At 46.4% G+C, this 20,890-nt stretch overlaps 1 long non-coding RNA gene across 1 annotated transcript; it reads left to right on the top strand.

The window, feature by feature from the left end:
- The first annotated feature begins 6,514 nt into the window (after positions 1-6,514).
- LOC140686912 (uncharacterized) lies at positions 6,515-9,354 on the top strand. The gene is made up of 2 exons (XR_012060918.1): positions 6,515-6,784; positions 8,422-9,354. It is a non-coding gene; the product is annotated as an uncharacterized lncRNA (long non-coding RNA).
- Positions 9,355-20,890: the final 11,536 nt, after the last annotated feature.

The raw sequence follows: 20,890 nt of genomic DNA, 5'->3' as shown, positions 1-20,890 counted from the left end.
TTATGAGCCCTCGTGGGCCCCCCGTTGATTAGAAAACCGTTGTGAAATAATTGCAGAGCTGGAAGAGCCTCTGAAGCGGAAGTGGGCTGATAAGGATGTTGCTCAAATCATCTTGAATAAAGAGCATTTCATGGAATGAGCCAAGCAAGGTCCCTAACAATGATCTCCAAGACACTGGAGAAGGCGTCTTGAATTCAAATTTCACAACAAAGGGTAACTTGAAGTTGCTTTTGATGGGGGTGAGACGGCGTGGGGGGAGACAAGAGGAAGGGAAAACTAAAAATTGGGGAAAAAAGAACATCAGAAAAGAACACCATTTATTCAGTCAGTAAAGATTTATCAGGCATCTACCTGGGCTTCAGGCTGGTTAGGAGCGATGCACAAAAGGATAAATGAGATTCAGTCCCTGCTGTCAGCGAGTGCATCTTTTAGATGGGGAAATACAACAATAAATAGGTCATGCTGATGTCATGTGTGGGACGAGGGCATAGAAGGTCCACTTTCCAGCTTGAAGATCAGAATGGATTTCCTGGAGGAAGTGATGATGCCTGAGCAGAATCTTAAAGCTCAGCAGCAAAGACAGGAGGAAGGAAGGCAGCCCAGATAGAGCGATCAGCAAGTGCTGAGACTCCGAGACATGGGCTGGAGTAAATGTTCAAGGAGGTCAAGCAGATGCAGAGAGGAAGACCATCTGTAACCACGCAGGACCCTCCGGGGCCTTCCGGGAACATATTTCCTCTGCCTGCCTCTTGTTTGTAGAAAATCTTCAGTGTCCTAGTCCTTCTCCAAGTTCCAAAGGACAAATTTAATCAGAGAAGTGAGAAAATGCAGAAACATAGAAAACAATCAATCAGGACAAAATAGTAATAGTTCAGCCATTAAACCAAGTCAAGGACGTTTAGCTGCTCCTCAAGGTCTATAGATAATAATCTGAGCCGTGTATTTTGAGCTGCTTTGCAGATACTGAAACCCTGACCAGGTGGAGGAAGTTAACTGTATGCTGCCCACAAGCATGTAGACCCCAGAGCAGTCGAAACCAGAAGGTTGATGACGTTGACTCCCGCTGACCTCACCACCAACCAGTTAGAAGAATGTCCACGTGTTGACCACACACCTCACAACCACCTCCTTCACCTTGTCTTTAAAATCCTTCCCCTGGAAGGTGTTTTGAGCACTAGCTGCCTGGACTCCTCACTTGGTGCCTGGCGATAAACGCTGCACTTTCCTTCACCACAACCTGGTGTCACTAGATTGGCTTTACTGTGCATGGGTGAGAGGACCCAAGTTTGGTTCGATGACACATCCTTTTACTTTCCAGGAGCTCCCAGTCTCGTGAGAAAAATGGGTGTGAAAACCACCAGTGTGTTCTTCTTGTGCTCTGTGTGAAGTGTATCCACTTTCACTAGAGCAGTGTATGCAGTGCATGTGCACACACACTCATAAATCGGCTGTGCCCACGTTGCTGCTGGCTTATTTGATACCAACCAGTAACTGACCGGTCCTTTGGAGATGGGACCAAGAGGTCCCTCTCTACTCTGAACTACAGTATGCCTTCTTGGGTTCTGGTAGGTCCTGAAAAGCGGTGAAGTTTCCTGCCTCCCACTTGGTTTCTTCCCTCCTTCTCTTTCTTCCTTCCTCCTCCCTCCTTCCCCTTGTCATCCCTCCTCCCCTTTCTCTGTCCTTTCTTTCACCCCCTTCGTCTCTTTCTTTTAAAACAGCAGCATCTCTTCACCTGTACCGGCATTCTGAGGAGGGCGAACATGTTCCAGAAGTGACAGAGGTAGAGGGGAGAGGAGGAGGACAGGTGGATGGATGGGGGAGAGAGACACTTTCTAATTTATGAAGGGTTGAGGATATTAATTTCTTTTTCCTGCTAAACAAGAAAGAATACTTTCCCTCACCATGAACATCTATCATTGCTATTAACTGACAACTTAAAAAAATTGAAATACAGTTAATTTACAATGTTTTAGGTGTATAGCAATTGATTCAGTAACACGTGTATATATAGATAGATACTCAGTTATATATGTTCTTTTTCAGATTTTTTCCATTATAGGTTATTATAAGATCTTACAAGATAGTTCCCTGTGCTATCTACATATAGATCCTTGTTGTTTATCTGTTTTATATACAGTAATGTGTATCATGGATGGGCCTAGAGATGATCACGCTAAGTAAAAGTCAGACAGATATTATATGATATCACTTATATGTGGAATTTAAAAAAAAAGAAGCAAATGAACTTATTTACAAAACAGACACTCACAGACATAGAAAGGAAACTTACGATTACCAAAGGAGAAAAGTTGGGGGAGAGGGAGAGATTAAGTAAATTGATAACTTCTTGAACAGAGGTTAGACCCTACCTCGATGCTCAGGTAGACGTACCTTTACTGAATTCCTTCAGTCCAGAGGGGAACTGTTCTTGTCTTTAAATAATCAAGGAGTGGATTTCCTTTTCGCTACTATCTGGAGATTGCAGCTTCCTGTATCCTCTGGTTTACTCTTGGCACCAAGGAAGTAAGTGGGTTTTATTCCTGATGAGAATAATTTAAAGAAATTTGAAAAAAATCAGTGATGAAAACGATTACTCTTTCTCTTAACTTGAGCAGCTAACCACCTCCCACGCTTTTTTTTTTTTCCGGCCAACTAGACTAAATGCAATTGAATTTAGACTTTTTTTTCCCCTTACCTGTGTCATAATTGCAGTACTATGTAAGTAACACATTCTGTGTTAAGTTGCAGTAAACACAGATATAAAAGGCTTAATGGGCAGGCAGAGGTGAGAGTAAATTAATTACCTTTCTCCTGGAGAAAAATGCAATAGTGCTCCCTGCTGAATTTCTAAAATGGAGCCCCTGGGATTGGAGAGACGGCCAGAAGTGAGGTCCCAGGATGCTGTGAAATGCCCAGACCAGCCCTCTGGGATGCCTCCTTCCCCCGCCTCACCTGCCCAGGACACCCGAGAAGCAGCCTGCCATATGGGAAAGGCTTGGGTCATGAGATTTCAGGTCCTTTGCCCTGTGGTTATAACAGAGCGTCACAACTGTTTGGATAAACATGAGATGCATTCCATGTATCAGCTGAACACCTATTGTACGCCAGGCACGGTGCTAGATCCTGGGATGGAGGGAGAGAATGTCAAACGTGATGTCAGAGGCTTGGATTTAATAACTGGGTCTGAAAATTGCCTTTGTTCTTCCCCTGTGCCTGGAAGGCTGGCCCCACCCCAGCCTGGCGAGCTTCTGTACATCTGCAAAACTTCAGCTGGCATCGCTTCCTCCCCCCAATTTCCCCTGATGTTCACCCTGCAGGATAGATGTGCCCTCCTTCTTTGTTCCATCATGAGACCTAGAATCAGTCTCTCTCTCTCTCTCTCTCTCTCTCTCTCTCACACACACACACACCCTGCTGTTCACTGTTATCTATTTGCTCCATGTCAATCTCTCCCATCCTGCCTCCACGGGCCTTCTGAGGACAAGGCTAGTCCCTTATTTATTTCTGTAAACCTATTTTTAAAACTTAGTTCCTGGGATGTAGCCGGTGCTCAGAAATGTTTGTTAAAGGAATGAATAAAAGCTTAATTCTGGATATGTTCCATCTATTTCTGGATCTTTCTGTCCTCAACTGCCCCCAATGAAACTTCAGCCTTCATTCCTGGGGGCCCCTCTAAGTTCTGACATTCTTTGATTTTACAAAGGGTGACTTTACTGAACACTGTTGTATCCTAGAATCAACGGAGGATGTGTCCCAGAGCTTCATGAGGATAGGTGATATTTTGTTTGGTTACGGAGGAAAAAGAAAGAAAAAGAAGGTCCTTTAGGGCAACATTAGATTGATGAATGTCTCCCGCCCGTGTACGGGTGTCCACCTTGTAAGAGAGCATTGTGACGCCAGTGAAGATGCTGGTGGCACTGTGGCTGACATGGCTCATGCCCCCCAAAGCCAGGGTCTCTTGACCTTTCTGGACATATGGAAAGTCACATTCCCCAGACCCCTTGTAGGTGGCAGGGACCATGCTTCTTGTTGAGGCTGGAAACAAGTTATGTCACTTTCGGGCAGAAGTACTTTAGAGATGGAGCATGCACTTCACTCTCTTCCCCACCTGGAGCAAGTGAGGATTCCTCAGTTTCCAGATGGTGCAGCTACTAGCTGGTGGGGCTTCCATCAGCCTGGTGTGGAGCTGAGTCCTGCTAACCCAGGGGAACACGTGATAGGATTGAGAAATAAGGCTTCCTTGTGTTAAACCACTGAGATTTGGATCTGTTTGTTACTGTAGCAAAACCTAGTCCATGCTGACTGATGGAGGCATGGAGTGGTTTATTGGCCCTTTTCCAATAAGCTTGAAAGCCCTGAACTCTATATGGAGACGTTTTTCATGCCGCAATTAGAGCTTCTCTAACATACCTTGATAACCTATCACCACTTTCCATCAGCCAATGGCTAATGTTAGAAAAGGGGGCTTCTGAAAAGGGGTGAGGAAGGGACGGGGGGAGAGGGACCGAGTGAGTTCTGTGGCCATCACTCTTTAAAGAGGTAGTTTTGATCTGTCCCCTGTTGTTACGTTCATAGACCATTACTTTGCTAACCAGACAGCTGCCTGATTTCTCAGCATCTGGGGAACTGTTTATTTCTCTTTTCTGAACAAGGGGGATCATTTTACTAACAAATGAGTAAATCAGCCAGCCAATGAGTCCCGGAAAACAAGGGCTAGAGCTGGCGCCTCCGAGGACCAGCGAAGGGAAATAAAGCAGCATGCGGTGTAGCAGGTTTGCGCCTGAGTTCACAGCTCCCCACTTTCTAGCTGTTGATTTTAGTGAAGTTGCTTTAACTCGCCGAGCAGAGTTTCTTCAAGTGCGAAAAAGAGTGAAACGGATAAAACCGCCCCCCTTGGACTTGTCGAGGGTGTGAATGGAGCTGATGTCTTTGGGGCAGATGGGGCTCTCAGGCTGGGCGTGGACCGTGTCGTCGATGTGACCCCTTTCCCTCTCTGGATCTCAGCTGAGTCTCGGTCGCCCACGCCTGATACTGATGGCAGAGGCTCTCTACTTTTCCAGTTCTGATTGACAGGTTTATCCTGACTTCCCAGAGGAAATGGTCTGGCTACTTCCAGAGCCAAACTGTGGGAGATGCGGGCTGGGCGGCTGCCTCAGAGCCACTGTCTGGTTACCTTTCATGCTGCATTAGTTACCTGCCACTGCATAAAATACTGCTCCAAATTATCCATTAAAAAAACCCCCCACATAGTTACTATCTCATTTCTGTGGATCAGGAATCTGCATGCAGTAGCTGGGTGCCCCTGGCTCAGGGTCTCCCCAAGAAGCTACAGTCAAGCTTCTCCCTGTGCCCTCACGGGGCAGAAGGGGTGATGGAGCTCTCTGGGGTCTCTTTTATAAGGGCACTAATCCCATTCAGGAGGGCTCCAGCCTCATGACCTCATCACCTCCCAAAGGCTGCACCCCCAAATACCATCACATTGGGGGTTAGGTTTCAGTGTATGAATTTTAGGGGGACAAAAACCTTCAGGTGGTAGCAATAACCCACTCAGTCCTTATGACGTCCAGTGAGGGAGGTTCTAGTTCCATTTCACAGATGTAGGAGCAGAGGCTCAGAGTACAGATGATGCAGTCAAGGGCACACTGCCTTGGGACTACAGAAACCTCTGCTTCTACCCTTGCTGGTGTGCCTGTTGCACTGAGGGCCTCAAGTTTTTGCTGGCTGTTGGCCACAGGGGATCATTTCTTTGCCACGTGGACCTCTCCATAGGGCAGTTTACAACCTGGCAGCTGGCTTCCGAGAGAGAGAGACAGAGAGAGAGAACCCAGAATGGAATCCATAGTCTTTTTCTAACCTGATCTTGTTTGGTCTTTATTTTTTCATATTTTTTTATTTTTTGGGTGGGAGGGGGAGGTACTGGGGATTGAACCCAGGACCTCATGCATGCTAAGCATGTGCTCTCCCACTTGAGCTATACCTTCCCCTCCAACCTGACCTTGAAAGTGGCCTCTCATTGCTTCCACCATGTTCTGTTCATGAGACATGAGTCAATAATTGCAACCGACACTCAAGTGAGGGGGGTCCACAGGGCATGACCTTCAGGAGGCAAGAATTATGGAGGGTCATTTTAGGATTGCTTTCTCCCAACCTTCACCTGGGGAGCAGGATACAGGTCTCTGCTGTCAGGCCCGCAGACCTGTCCTCCTTCATTTGGTCCTACTTCCCCGGAGCTAGACCTGGGAAGGTGATGGGAGAGGATTCACGACCCTTTCCAGAGATTCAGCAACATATCATCTTCCTCACTTTCCTCAGTCCTGGCAATCTCCAACTCCTTGAAGGCAGGAAAACTCATCCCAATTGATTATAAATTCTCCCAACTCTATTATTAATGCCATCATTTCTATGCCTAGAGTCTTGTAGGGCCCTGACTTCTGATGCCCAGAACCTAACATTTTGAAACTCAGAAAACAATTCTCAAACTCTTGTTTCTGCCACAGGTTTCAAAAGCTCGTCGTTCAAATTCCAAAGCTGAGAACAGATCATCCTCCCCTTGCTGGGTTTCAGCTGTCACCTCCTTTCCCGAAGCAGTGAACACAGAAAGCCTTCGCATCCTGGGCTGGCAGCAGGATCAACAGGAATTTTGTGGAGGGGTTGAAACATATCTGTTAATATGTGCAAATGTTATTTGGCTAAACCCATGAAGCACTCGGCACATTGTCACGTGCTCAATTCGTATTCTTCTTTCTCTTTGTCATCTTCATTGGATGTCAGGCAGATCCTGAAGGTGAGCAGACAGGGACGTGGAAGGTGGGGGTGAAACTCTAGGTCTCATGCAGTAACTGGATGTTGGACAGGGGTACCCGTGGATGGAGAGCTTTAACTGGCTGCTTGGGAGCATGGTGACATTGGACCCCATCTCATGGTGGTGACCAACCTGACAACGCACACTTTATAGACTTCTCTCCTTCACCGTTGCACTGTCCTCTGTCTCCGATTCCTGTCCCCTGGGGTCACTTCCCCAAATAAACTGCCTGACCGGAAATTCCCATGTCAGGGTTTACTTCTGGGTGAAGTGGGAACCCTGACTTAGTAAGCAGTGTCCTTCCATGGATCGGGTCCCATAGCAAACTCCCTGCACAGTGGTTGTCTTAGCTGTTCAGGTTGCTGTAACAAAAACACCATAGACAGGCGATTTATAAACAACAGGCATTTATCTGTTCATGGGTCTGGAGTCCGGGAAACCTAAGATTAAGGTGCCGACAAATTTGGTGTCTGGTGAGAGCTCACTTCCTGGTTCTTATAGGAACCAGGGTTGGTCTTCTCCCTGTGCCCTTGCGGGGCAGGAGGGGCGAGGGAGCTTCCTGGGTCCCTTTTATTAGGGGACTAGTCCCATTCAGGAGGGCTCCAGCCTCATGACCTAATCACCCCAAAGGCTGCACCTCCAAATACCATCACAATAGGGGTTAGGTTTCAGCATGAATTTTGGGGGGACACAAACCTTCGGTTGGTAGCCATAACCCACTCAGTCCTCATGACGTCCAGCAAGGGAGGTTCTAGTTCCATTTCACAGATGTGGGAGCAGAGGCTCAGAGTGGAGATGCTTTGGCCAAGGGCACACTCACTGCCTGGAAGCGGCAGGGTCGGAGTTGAGCTGGGTCCGTCTAACTCCCCAGGCATTTTCCGAGTCTGCTCTCCTGCCTGAAATCATATTCCCTGTCGGAGCCCTGCAGGTTCCAATTTGTGCTCTGTGTGTGTCCTCTGGGCTATGGAAGACCCTCTCACCAAGAGTGTCACAGGTGAGCACTGCCTTTGTCCTGCACCTGTGGCCAGCATCTGCCCCTCTGGGAACCAATGTTCTAAACTTGCAGACTCAGGCCCACAGCCAAGGGCCCTAAGCCTCCCACCCCTCTGACTTCTGAGTACTTTGAACCTCATTTGAGGTTTGTTGGAAGCTGAGAAAGGGGGAAAATGTGCTTGGCTTGTTCTCTTTTTCCCCTTCCTCTTCTCTGAGAGACTAAGGTCATTTTGGTTGCCAATCTCAGGCCCCTGGGCCTGTCAGTTTCAGTCTGGAGACAGGGGTGCTGGTGTCTGTCGAGGCTGGCTTTGTTTTGCCCTTGCGAAGACCAAGTGAGTCCTGTTTTTAAAAGCAGGTGCCCTGTTCTCCTGCAGTATCGCCTTCTGGGGCTCTGACCTTGTCCCAGCTGGACTTAGGATTCAGTCATCGGCACCTGTCTATGAATGTGACTTAAAGAGTGCCAGGAAACCTCCAGCTTCCCCAAAATCTCACCCTAGTGTGCCTGGGAGACTGGAATTCCATCTTCTCTGGAGGTAGAAACTAGAATATACGGACCATCCTACCGGCTAGGTACTGTGTGTTTTATATGAAATTTCTGATTCCATCCATATGTTTCAATTCTACAGATGAGAACACTGAGGCCCAGAAGGGAGACTTGGCTGACCTGAGGCTAGTAAGCGGTGGAGGAGTCTGCATTTGAACCTAGATCTCTTAGCTTTCAAATCCTAGACCATTCCACCTCAGCCGGCTGCTGCTGCTCTTAGTGGTTCTTCCTCTGGGCTAAGCCCCGCACTCTCCCTGGGGAGTTATGAAAAGGATTTGATGAGTGAATCCCTAAAAGCTCTTTGATTGGGGAATGAGGGTCCCCAGAACCAAGGGAAGTGGCTGAATCAACTATCATACTAGGGGCCAGCTCTGTCAGGCTCCACCGCCTCCTAGGTCCTGCCGAACGAATCGCATTACAGATTTTTCAAAGCACATTTTTCGCTGCAGCTGCTTTTCCAGGAAGGGATGATGTAATGCGGTCAGCTGGCCTATGCCTTGGGAGGGGCGAGGGGTGCTCTGGTCCCAGGGCAGCAGTGAGTGTGGTACCCAGACCAGCTGCATCTGCAGCCCTTGGGAGCTTGTGAGAAATGCAGACCTGCTGAGGGGCCCAGACCTACTGCATCAGAATCTGCATTTTAACAAGACCGCTGGGTGACTGGAATGCACAAAAGCCTTTGAGAAGTGCTACGCAGAGAGGCCAAACCAGCAGCCTCCAACCAAGCTCCAAGCTGATGCTCTGAGCGCTCCAAGGAGCTGAGTCTATCAATGAATTTTGTGATACAGACAGAGAATGTTGTGTCCCCAGCTTCATTATCACCCCGCTGCTTCCACCTCGTGTACATTTTTAACACCCACATCCATGTGACAATTCTTGCAACATTAATTTTCTGCAACAAAGTGTTTCATGGAGCAAATTCCATTAAGCCATTTTAATCCAGGGTTTAATTTTCTCTACAGCTGGACTAAATTGTTTCCATTTTTCCCCATTAAAACGTTTATTTGTCATAAAGTTATTTTCATGGGATCAGTTATTTTCTGTTTAAATTTTACAGCAAACAGTTGATTCATCACTTTTTCCTAACACCATCTTTCTGCTGATCACAACTTCTGCTGTTTTAAGGGTTTGTTTGTTTGCTTCCTTCTTTGGTGACCATTCTTCCTCCCTAGTTCAAAACTCCTAGATCTAGTTTTGCAGATCTAAATTTTATCGTCATGACTTTTATTCTGTCGACTTTTAGCCTGTTACAAATTCTAGAGTGTGTTATTTTAGCCCTGTTAGTTTTAATTGTGGCTGATTATTTTCTACCAGTAGTCAATGGTAGAAATAATCACCAGGCTGCAAGTGAGGGAGGAATTTCTGTCCTGCATACCCCACTCCCTCTCCCGCCTTGTTTTCAGGACCTGGAACAGTGCCCGATACCTAGTAGATGCTCCGCAAATATTTGTGGGCAAAATGAATAAAATTCACTAAGAACGGAATCAAAGACTGATACTTTGTCTGTGTTTGCCTGATAAGAATAGTGGGCAACATTAGGGGACAGATAGGTGGAGGCAGGTGGGAAAGTGGAGGAGAAGAGAGAAAATCCATTGAGGGTGCACACACATGCACGTAGACACACATGTAGGCACAATTCATGTGTGCACAGGGACACATGCATAGACATACACAATTCATACATACTCAGGTCAGCACAAACACATGTGCAGTTACACACACAGACATATGCACACACACCACACACGTATGCACACACAGACATGCATATGCACACAGAGACACACATGCTCGTATATGCACATAGCCACACACATACACGTGTACAAACACACATTTGTACACACATGCACACACACAGACACACAGGAAAAAGTCCATATATAAACATATGCACAGACACTTACATACAAGTACTCACACAGTCTATGGCATATTGACAGCCAGACTTTTTAATGCAGGGGAGAATAAAATGTCTCTGGTGAAAGAATAAGGAAATAAAAATTGCAGGATCAAAACGGCATGCTTCAGACACTCCTCTCTGGGGTGTCAGTGTCTCTATCTTACAACCGGTACTTCATTAAATGCTTGTGGGGGTGAACCGGACATTGGCAAGTCAGTTGCTGTCTTGGTGTGAATTTATTCAAAAATCAGACTTGGTTTTCTCTTGAGGTGGGACTGTGGGAAAATCATGGGGTATTGGAGATGCCAAGTGCTTGGCCCTGCTTTTCAAAGGCTCCCAGGCTGATGGGGGAGGTGAAGGTGGAGGCTGAGCAATTAAAAAGTGCGGCATGATAAGGGCCGTGCAGAACATTGCCCAAAGGCCTGCGAGCTTGGGCTGGGGGGTCTCGCACTGGCGGATGGAGCTGAGTGGGAGCTGTTAGAGTCTGAGCCATCACACAGTCCTGTCGGATTCCTTCCGGCATGTCAGTGAACTAATTATAAGATAATTTTAATGAACACTTCAGGGGAAGGGATGGGGTTGAAAGGCAGAAGAGGGCTGGTAATGAGGTTGGGAGAAGGGTGGCTAGAGACCCCCGTTGCCCAGTCAGCCGGACTAGAGAGGTAAGCCGCTTTGCCCTTTGACCCTAGCATCCCAATCTATAAAACAGGGAGTAAGAGGCATCTACTTTATAGGTGTGATTCACAGGCTAAATGAGAAAATCGGTCCAAAAGAGCTCTGGAAACTGCCACATCATGAGCAAGGCGGGTGTTTTATTATTAAGAAGAGACTGCAGAGATCTAGGGTCCATCCTTCGAGGGGTCAGTGCCCACTGCAATAACAATGTGCAACAAACATGCCCCACGTCTTGGCGGTTGAGCATCTCCAAGATTATTTTTCTCATTCCTGAGTCTGTAGATGGGTTGAGGTTTGGTGAATGGAGGCTGGATTCAGCTGGGTCTGCCTCCAGACTGGAGGTTCTGCATGGCTCTACATTCTCCTTCACCCACTTCTACCTGGAATTTTAATCTCAAGGTGCCGGCAGAAGCGGAAGAGGGCCAGCCAATCACACAAACACTTTTAAAGCCCAACAGCCCACTGACCATCGCCAGTCACATGACCAAGGGAGGGACCGTGGAATCCTAATCCGGAGGGGGTGGGGAACTGGGAACACTGATCTAATGATGAGAAGTGATGGTCAGATGCCCAAAGCTGGTAGATTGAGAGCCAGTTCCTGGCACTTCCCGTCCCCTTCCTAGCCATGAGACTTGGGTAAGGCAACCTCCTCTCTGAACCTCAGTTTGCTCATCTGTAAAATGTGCATAGTAATAGTGCCCATCTCCCTGGGGGTGAGGATCACCCGGTTTATTACACAGCCCTGTAACTGATCCCCTGCCTTTTACCTTGCACTCCCTATATTCTCTTCTCTGCATCAGCTAGAATCATCCTTTAACTACAAAAGTCATCCGGAAAGAAACCTCATACCCAGTTTAGGCAGATGAGTGGTTGCCAGGAGCTGGATGGGAGAGAGGAACCGGAGAGTGACTGTTAATAGGCATATTTCTTTTCAGGCTAGAGAAAGTGGATTGTGATGATGGTAGCGCAGTTCTGTGAATATACAGTCCCTCTGCCTGGAATCTTCTTCCCCCAGATATTTGCCCCTTATCTCAGGTCTTTGCTTGAAACAGTGAGCTTTTCTTGATCACCTCCTTTAAACCTGCACTGCACACTGCCAATATCTCCTGAGGTATTTCCTCTAGTATTTGGAACAATCTGACATTATATTTTGGTTGTGTATTTTCTTTTTCTTTTCTTTTTTTTTTTTTTTAACTTTTTTTTACCTTTAATGGAGGTACTGAGGATTGAACCCAGGACCTCGTGCACACTAAGCATTATGCAGAATGCAGATTTCAGTGCTCTACCACTGAGCTATACTCTCCTAGCTTGTATTTTCTTATCTGCTCCCTCCTCCTCTTTTTCCCATTCCTGTTGGCAAGGGTATTTGTCTGTGTCATTTGGCTGCCTCCACAGATGGTACCTAGCACAGAGCAGGCTCTGCATAAGTATTTGTCGAATGGATGATGTAAACGATATGAAGCTTATTAAGCGCTCAAGGTCTGGTGCGTATGAGGGGCACCATCGATGTTTGCTTGTATTATCATTATTTATTTCAAAGAGCTCCTTAATTGCCAAATTTTCTGTCTGAAGTGGCTCTGAGTTTGAGTGAGATATTTTCCCCTGGGATTCCTTGCTTGCACACACGTGTGGGCAGACTCCCGCAGCGTCTGTAGATGCAACATTTCAGCCTCCGGTTCTCTTCTGCCGGGCAGAGCGAGCCATGACATTTATAAATCTCTGGGCTCTTAATCCCCTGCTGATCCTCAGAGAGACGTAGTGGTTTCTTGCTAAACACATTGCCCTGCTTTGAACAAAGAAAGGGAGAGACATTGCGGCATCAATCCCAGTCCCAGGGCTGTGACGTCACCTCCATGAGAAGGAGGAGGACAGTGAGGCTCAGGGATGGGCACTGACTTGTCCCATGTCACCCACTGGGGGAGGGTGAAGCCACTGCTGGCACACACGTCTCTGGGGTCCTGGTCCTTGCTCTGTATTCCTGAATTTTTGGACAGATCTATTGGTTTTAAGGACTTTTCCTTCGGTTGAGCAAAAGTTGGTAACTCCTTCAGGCCAGTCCTGCGCGTTCTCACCACCAACTGCTCTCTCCTCCACATAAACCTTTTAAAGAGAATGCTCAGGCTTTGTTGGAGCAATTACCAGAGAATCGGGCCCAGAAGTCCCCGTTAGCAGGCAAATACCCTGCTGTTCGGCACATTCTGATAGTGATTCATGGTGCACAGTGGAGAATTGAACCGGGTCCCTTCACAATCAGGCACCATTGAATGGGGACCGCATGGCGGCAATGGGCTCGTTAGGACCCTGCAGGTCTGCGATGCAGGGCCTGATGAGGACCGTGGGTGCTCCTGAAAGTCCAGCACCGCACGTTAAAGGCTCTCTAAAGCCCACAGCAGTTTGGGGAACAATCGAGAATAAGTATATGGACGGAGGACAAAAGGTGGCCACTGGAGGCTGTTCACAAAGCCACCATTCATGGAAAGACCTGAAGGCAAATGTCTTATCCATTAGGTGATTATGTTTGGCAGGACGTAAAACAACTCAGAAAGCTGCAGAGGCCAGATCGAACCAAACTGTTGCAAACGCATTTGCTCTTAGCGGTCGGCTTGAATTAAAGAGCAAACCCCTGGAAATGGGAGGAGGGAGCCACACCGGGACAGACTGCGGAATTCAGACAGACACAGTTGTATTTGCCTGAAGCCTCTCCGTCAGCAATTCTGGGTGGGAGGGGAGTTCATTCATCTTCAAATCAGTTCAGCAAAAGGTACTGATGCTGGCAATGGACTAGGCGTCCAGAGCTGAAAAAGCTAGATTCTTGTCCTCCAGAAATTCACAGCCCGAGACAATGAAACTACTGTCTAAAGAACACTTGCAAATACCAAATGTGTAGAAACCAGCCAGCAGATATAAGGGTATGTAAGGCACTGAACGTGTGTGCATGTGTGTTATATGGGATCTTCCCTAAAGAATTTTAATATGAATAATTTTAAAGTTACTACTTGCTTTCTGCTTTTTGTTTTTTTTCCACTTCCTTTTTTTCTTTATCATTCCCGTATCACAGAAGGTACCCGTTTTAAGTGTCATTCAGTGGCTATTAGTATATTTACAGATTGTACAACCATCACCACCCTCTTATTTTAAATAATTTCCATCACCTCAGAAAGAAACCTTCTGCCCATTTGGCATCATTCTCTTTTCCTTCCCCCAGCCAGAGGCAACTACTGATCTACTTTCTTGTCTTTAGAGATTTGCCTTTTCTAGACATTTAATATAATGAAATCATATAATGTGTGTTCTTTTGTATCTGGTTTCTTTCACTTAGCATACTGTTTCATCAGACACACAGAGAAGCAATGTTTCCAGCACCAATATACACTTTAATTTTATCCTCTTCTTTGACAGCTGAAGGCGCAATTAGCTGCCCTCCATCTGATGATGTTAAGAAGTTGCTCATTTCAATCTCGGTGGAGATAATGATCCCTTATCATTAATATTAGTGGCTTACTTTTCTGTCTTCACTTTTCATAAACTAATAAGAGTACATTTTAAGGAAGTAGCTCAATAATCAGCAAAGACAGTGGTGGTGCCAGAGCTGCCGGTTCGCAAGCAGAGGTATAGCAAAGAGGTAACTTGGCCAATGATGTGTGAAAGTTAACATTTGGCAGACAAATCTGACTTTGGGGACATGGACGCCCAAGGTAGGAAAGTGCAGCTTGTTCAGAACTCGAAAGTGTGAATGTTGGAGACTGCCTGTAAATGTCATGTTCATCTTCATCCTCCCAGTCATAGCAAGTACCTGTTTCTGATCCACGCTGTGTGGCAGACACTGCACCATGCATGTACATTTTCTCATCTAATTCTCACAACCACCACCAGAGGCTTATTTTCTCTTCATCACCATTCGCATTTTATAACTGGAGAAAAGGAGGGTCAGAAAGTGTAAAGAAACACATCTAAGATCACGTGGGGAGGGAAGGGATGGAACCAGCATTTGAACGCAAGGACTCTGGACTCCACAGCCTGTTCAAACAAGTACAGTGGATCCTTGAACAACACAGGTTTGAACTGTGTGGTCCACTTAGATGCAGAGTCTTTTTGATAGTAGATGCTGCAGTGCTGCACCATCCATGGTTGGTTGAACCCCCAGATGTGGAACTGCAGATACAGAAGAACCAAGTCTGAGGAAGGCTGAGTATAAAATCATACACAGATTTCCCACTGTGTGAAGTGTCTGCACTCCCAACCCCTGTGTTGTTCAAGGATCAACTGTAATTTCTATACGTATGCAAAGAAAAAAGGATATGTGGGTGGAGAAGTGACCCTCTGAGCAGTAGGAAAAGGGGTGCAGAGCAAGAGAGGAAGTGATTTGGAATTTGGAGTTTGAAAAATAACTAGTGTATAAGCCAGTGTTCTTTAGAGCAACAGAGCCAGTAGGATATATATATATATAATATTTTAAAATTTATATCTATATAAATTTTAATAATATATAACATATCTGATATTATAATACATAAATTATATATGTACATTTTATGTATTATATAGCTATACTATATAAATTCAATACATGTAAGTTACATATGCATATAATGTTATATACAGTAATTATCTATGATATATAACATACATACTCATATAATTTATATATGATATCATATAATATATGAATATGTATATTCTATAAATGCATGAAGGATATCTGTTATGAGGGACTGGCTCACCCAGTTTCGGAGGATGAGAAATCTCATGGTCTGCTCTTTGCAAGTCGGAGACCCAAGACAGCTGGTGTTGTAATTCAGTCTGAGTCCAAAGGGCTGAGAGCCAGGGGAGCTCATGGTGTGAATCCCGGTCCTAGGACCAGGAGCAGGTGAGCTAAGATACACTAGCTCAAACAGTGAGGCAGGAAAAAGGGACTCTTAAAGAATTTTAAGGGCAGTTGTGATGTGAACAGATATGAGTTTTACAAGGATGAGTTCCAAGTGGGGGTAACGGCGCTTTAGATCCAGGGTCATTATCCCAGGCAGCAGAGGTGCGTCTTGGATTCCTTGGGAGCTTGTGAACAAAGCCTGTTCTCTCTCCTCAGCAGACAGCCACAGTCTGGGGGTCGGGGGTGGAGGCGGCTAAATCTTGCCTAAGAGATCTTCAGGTTTCTAGAATCCGAGGCTGGTGACGGCCACAGCAGAGTCTAGCAGGGCTCCAAGGCTGGTCTAACTACGCTGCCCGCTGAGCTGCCACTGACGATGAATCCTCCTTTCCGTAGCCGGCAAAGTCTTCTTGGTACAAAAAGGTATTTATGGTCTCTTTTATTAGAAAGGCACTTAGAGGCTCCGAACAGAAAAGAAAGGCACTTAGAGGCCCCGAGCAGAGGAGGCAGGTGAACTGAGATATTCTTTTCCTTGTAAAAAGGTAGGAACCGTTTTCCAGTCACTTTATGGTTGCTTGTGTTGATGGAAAGGGGAAGGTGATCAATCTCTCTGACCTTTGCGAGCAAGGATGCTAAGGAACGAGTCCCATGAAATGTGGGCTACAGAACAACCCCTGCTGAATTGAAAGACCAGAATTGCCCTTCCCACACACGATGTGGTCCAGGGCGAGTTCCTTAACTTCTCCAGGCCTCCGTGGCTTCCTCTGTGAAATGGGAATACAGACACCACCCCCGCCACCTACTCTTAGAGTTGTTCTGAGGATTAGGTGAGCCTTGATCTCGTCTCCTGTTGTACCTGCGCTGTCTAAGAGGGCAGCCACTAGCCACGTGTGGCTACTAAAATTAAAATTAATTAAAATAAAATAAATTTTAAAGGTTAGTCCCTCAGTCACAGGAGCCATATTTTAGGTGCTCGAGGGAGTCTATGGAAGCACAGATTCAGGACATTTCCATCACTACAAGTCCTATCGGATGGCACTGTTTTGGAAGAAGGCACGATAGTACATACTTTGTGGACCAACAGGTGGGCATCGGGGACTTGTTCAAAGAGGGAGATAACAGCAGTTACGGGTCAGAGAGGCGAAAGATGCAGTCGCTCAGCAGAAGCACCCGAGTCTCTTGAAAAAGGCAGAAGAAAACCCCCAACCCTTTTCAAACCGGCGAAGTCCCCGGGCGAGCGCGCCGCCGCTCTCGGGCGCTGCGGCGCAAGGGCGTGCGACGTCCACGCCGCCCCCGGGGGGATTCGGCGGGTGGATGCGGTCCCGCTGAACCCCGAACGAAGTGGAAGTGTCAGCACCAACAGGGCGCACTCGGCGGGACGCGCCCCTCCGGCTCGCCGTTGCCTGTCTGCGGGCAGCACCGGGCAGGCGGCTCATCCGTCCGCCTGTCCGCAGGGCGGCCTCTGAAATGTCAGAGCGCCTTTAGAAGGGGTCACTGCAGCGTGGAGCCTGGCGGGGGCTTGAAGACGTTTGGAAACGAAAGGGCTCTCGAGGAATCGGGATCTCAGCCTGTGGGTCTGCAGCAACACGGCTGGGTTGTCAAGGGCAATTTTCACCCCTTAATTGCACAGTTATCTTGCAAATGTTTCTGTGCAAATGTTTTTCTTGTTTGATTGCCGGCTACCTGTAGGGTTGTGGTGGGAGATAAAGCAGAGAAGGCCCTAAAAGCTGCAGGTGCTTGGAGGAAATTCCTTTTGTGCCTTAAGTTCCAATTTTGGATGCTGTGAGTTCTTGGGCAGAGTGCTAGCCTCTCTGAACCTGTTTTTTTATGTGTAAAATTCTTATCTCAAAGTGTGGGTGGGTTGGAGGTACCCTGTGCTGGCCCATGGTAGGTGCTTGGCACGTAGTAACTGAGGAGTACTGAGGCTAACTGGATGGACCGGAGAGCCTGCCTGGCATGGGAGTAACACCGAGCTGGGTAAGACATGGTTCTTGTCACGTGCAGGAAGCAGCAAGTTGTAATTAATCACAGTTTTCGGTGATGAAGACACAGATAAAGGTGTTTACAGGATATGATGGAAACACAGAAATGCATTTTTCTCCTGAGAACGGCTTTAGCGGGAGGTGTCATTAGAGCCGGATTGTGAGAAGGGGTTGGCGCCCTCTCGGAAGGCTTGGGAAGGGCGTTGCAAGAGAACAGGGGAACAGCATCTCAGGGGGTACAGAGTGAGAAAGAGAATGCTCTCTGCTTTTCAGAAAACGTGAGGAGGTCTGGTGGGTCAGGACCGGGGGTACATATCTGGGGGGCTGGGAGGTGAGGCCAGAGGACAAGGCAGGGCTGTGACTCAGGGTGAGGTGTCTGTGTCAGGCTAAGAAGTGTGCTTTCATTGATTACTGATGGAGGACTATTCATTCTATTAATACATTAAAAAATTACCCCTTGGCCAAGTTAGCATCTTAAAATATCAATAAACATTTATCCTCTCACAGGTCTGAGAGTCAGGCATTTGGGAGTGACTCAGCTGGATGGTTCTGGCTCAGGGTCTCTCAGGAGGCTGCAGTCGTCTGAAGGCTTGACTGGGGCAGTAGGGTCCACTTCCAAGATGGCGCCCTCACATGGCTGGCAAGTTGGTGCCGGCCGGTGGCTGGAAGGCACGGTTCCTCATCACATGAGCCTTCTCATTAGGGCCACTTGAGTATCCTCATAACATGGTGTCTGTCTTCCCCCAGAGCAAGGCAGAAGCTACAATGTCTTTCATGCCCTGATGCTCGAAGTCACACATCATTTCTGCAGTATCCTTTTGGTCACTCAGGTCAGCCTATCCAATGTGGGAGGGGGCTACCCACGTGTGAATATCAGGAGAGAGAATCCCCGGGGCCATCTTGGAGACTGGCTACCTTTCCAGGTAAATGAGGGATTACCAATTTAACCAATTTAACCAATTTAACCAATGAGGAGACTGAGGTATAAGGTTGCATGACTTACCCAAAGATCATGCAATGAGATGAGACACTGGCAGTGTTTAGTACCTTGCTGCCTTCTGAAGAGCTTTCTTCCTTTCAAAACTATTTCATTGGAATTTCTGAAGATGTCGCTGGGACGGCAGAGAACTCTGAATTCTTTGTGGAGAGTACTAGGGAAATTTACATGTAGAGCAGAAACTGAACCCAAGGGAACCATTCGGGTAAAAACATACTGTTAAGTTCACAAGGAGGCTGGTCTGTTGACTAATATTTAGTTATTGTGGACTAGTTTATTAATGTTGGTTTTCAGGAAGTTCATGATTAAACTCAAAAAATAATAGTCTATATCTAGATACAGATAGATGGATGGATGGGTAGATAGATAAAGAGCTGATGGGTAGGTATGTAGGTGAGTCAATGATGCAAGTGTAAGGCTACCAACTTCCTTTTGGGAAGGACTATTCTTTTTAAATTTTTTTAATTGAAGAATCATGGATTTACAATGTTTCTGGTATACAGCAAAGTGATTCAGCTATATATATATTCTTTTTCAGATTCTTTCCCACTATAGGTTATTAAAAGATATTGAATATAGTTCTCTGTGCTATACAGTAAGAACTTGTTTTTCTATTTTATATATAGTAGCTTGTTTCTGTTAATCCCAAATCCCAAATTCATCCCTCTTTCCACTTTCCCCTTTGGTAACCATAAGCTTGTTTTCTATGTCTGTCTCTCTTTCATAAATAAGTTCATTTGTATCATGTATTTTAGATTCTGCATATTAAGTAATATCATATGACATTTGTCTTTCTCTGTCTTAATTCACTTAGTATGATAACCCCTGGGTCCATCCATGTTGCTGCAAATGGCATTATTTCATCCTTTTTAATGGCTGAGTAGTATTCCATTGTGTATCTATACCACATCTTCTTTAGAAGGACTGTTCTTTATTTTGATGTTATAGTCTTTCTGAATAACACTTAAAAAGATGAAGACAAGCCCTCAAACCTTGGAGGTGCCTTTGACCTCTCTCTTTTTCTATATTTTGTTAGTCAGTTCTATCTTCAAAATATCCAGAATTTGGCTACCTCTCACCACTTCTTGGGCTACCACCCTGGTCCCAGCCAGCATTATCTCTGATCTGGATTATCGCAGTGGGCTCCTTCCTTACCTCCCTTCATTTTGTTCTCCACAAGCTGCCAGGAGACCACATGAAAATGTGAGGAGGTCACACTGTTCCTAGGCTCAAACTCTTCCAATAGCTCCCAACTCAGTGTAAACCCCAGATCCTGTAACAATCCAGCTGGCCTTCCACAGTCCCACCTTCTGTTTCCACTCTGTCTACTCCCTCACCCGCACTGCTGTTCCTCTGTCCTGGTCCATTCCCTCTACAGCATCTTCACTGATCCCTCTGCCTGACATGTTCTTGGCCAGATTTCTCCACAATCCACTCTCCCATACCTCGGGGAAAACTTCTTCTACCACGCTAGCTAAATTCTCCACCCTCCAACTGTGTTTTGTTCATGGCTGCAAGCCCCAGCTTCTGGAAGAATGCTGAATGTCAGCCCTCGATAATCACCTGTTGAAAATGAACTCAAATGACCAATGAATACCAGTCAAAGCATTTGCATTCATCAGCTCATTTAATTCCAGAAAGAAGGCATGATTTATTCCTATCCTCATTTTATAGATGGGGAGACTGAATCTCTAGAGAGACGTTCATTGTTTGGCCTGGGCCGTGGCTGAGCTGACATTTAAACCCAAGCCCGTCTCTCCCCAGGGCTGATATGCTCTTTGCCTCTCACCACCGTTTGTGGTCCTAAGGGATGTGGGCCTCCTGCCTTTGGACTCTGGGGATCCTGGAAGGCCAACTTCAAATTCTGATTTTTCACAAAATTGACTGAGTCATCAGAGAGGTGATATTAGGAGGCAGTGGGAGGTAGAGTAAGCTATTAATTTTTGCTTTCCTCTTTTTATTCCACAATATGGTGTGTCTTTTTGAAAGTCCTCTCACTGGCCTTTCATAATGGCCTTCTCCCCAACCACGTCACTCTGCATATGCTTGTAGAAAACCGTGCTGGCTAAGAACTGTCAGTTCCGGGACTCTCGGGGAGAAGACTGACTTCTCTTAGTTCTGCTTGGAGGCGAC

This window comes from Vicugna pacos, chromosome 18 (assembly GCF_048564905.1).
Source record: "Vicugna pacos chromosome 18, VicPac4, whole genome shotgun sequence".
NCBI lineage: Eukaryota > Metazoa > Chordata > Mammalia > Artiodactyla > Camelidae > Vicugna > Vicugna pacos.
The sequence above is the reverse complement of the archived record's forward strand: the minus strand, read 5'-3'. Positions and strand labels throughout refer to the sequence as shown.